The following is a 1,646-nucleotide window of genomic DNA, read 5'->3' as shown; positions in this document are numbered from 1 at the left end:
ATAAACACAGTGAAATGTAACACTTTTGTTGGTTTGGAAAGAGAGTTATTGATATGTTGTTCAGATGAACTCAGGTTTAGTTCCTGACTGCTCACTGCACTAAAGTCACTGTATGGATTTGGTAAACTCCATCAGCAGCACCAGAACTGATTTAATGAAGGATTGATTAGATACATACAGAGTCAGAATTGTTCACAGTGGTGGTGATAGGAACCAGATGTCTGAATGGTTTAATATCTCTGAAAGCTGCCACACAGAAAGTTATAACATGAAACTATTGTGATTTTTCTGCCTGATGCCTCAAACATTGTTTTACGATAGTTTTTTGTTCCCATCCATTCTTGGTTAGAGGTACATGCAGGACATTGTGAGGCAAAATCTAGCCTTCTTTTCAGATTTACCACTAATTTGTGTGTGATTACATAGAGAAACTCAGAAGACGTGAAGGTTCACTGGTCATTTTGGATAGTAAATAAAATGGCTGTGTTTGTATTGTTCCTATCACTGCCATTGTAAAGAAATCTGAGTCGATAAGTTTCTTTGCAATGAGCCATTTCACACCAAACCACTCTGAATGACTTTGTTTGCATCTTAACCTTTGAATTAAACTGAAAAGTGAAGAATTGGTGGAATTCCCCTTAGAAAAAATGTGTTTGATTACATTTACACTCAACTAAGTAAGTATAGTTAAATGGGAGCTTTCACAGTGATATCAGCTGTGAGGTGCTGTTCAGGTCCTGATGCCACGAGCTTCTCCTGCCCGCCCGCCCGTCCTAATCACCCCTCTACAGCCGCATGCCGCCATAATAAGAGGCAAAACTGGAGAAAAAAAAGCAAATATCTAAAAAAGACAGCATTTGCATTTCTTGTCTTAATGAGTTTGCAGGAGTGACCCCTCTGGATGAAACATGAAAAGGAAGCCTTCCTGCTGCGCTCTGACCTGAATTTAGTTGTCTCTCACATTCGGCTACTGCATATTGAACGTTATATAACCTTGGAGGAGCAGGAATGCATCTATAATGGGGCATAATTCATTGCAGCAGAGTTAAAGTGCTGGACTGCAGATCCAGTGCTGGAGGAATGCAGGGCCGGACTTTTTCTGCTGAGTCTAGCTGTGCCGATATTCCTTGATGTATCAATGAAAATTGAGGATTAAGATGTACTGTAAATGACATTAAAGTAATATTAAAGAAATTGTTTAGTGCAAAATTAATTTGACATAATTTTGCCTGGGAAGCAAATGTACAGACAAAATTCAGGTTTCAAGATGACTGTGACTATATGCTTCTTAATAGTGATGTACTGTTGTTTTCTCTTATTTTATGGAGAAACCACATGAGCAAGTCTTTTTTGAGGCTACTTAACAACTTAACATGGGTTAAGACAAGTGTATGATGAGTTAGAAGGCAGTTTGCATGATGCTAATTGGTGGTGATAAGTTTCCATTACTTGTTAGCTACATCGGCCTCCAGTGCAAAACTAAAGAAGCAAACTTAAGACACCGAACATGTCTTGACTGACTGACTGCATTTGGGATAAGGGGAAAACTGTGAATTCGATTTTCTGCCAATCACAGGGGGGTATTACTGATCAGGGCCTAGTTTCCCAACAGCCTGAAATAATCATCTAAATATCAGAGATGGATC

Source organism: Colossoma macropomum, unplaced genomic scaffold (genome assembly GCF_904425465.1).
Source record: "Colossoma macropomum unplaced genomic scaffold, Colossoma_macropomum, whole genome shotgun sequence".
NCBI classification, from domain to species: Eukaryota; Metazoa; Chordata; class Actinopteri; order Characiformes; family Serrasalmidae; genus Colossoma; species Colossoma macropomum.
Note: the sequence above shows the minus strand (reverse complement) of the source record.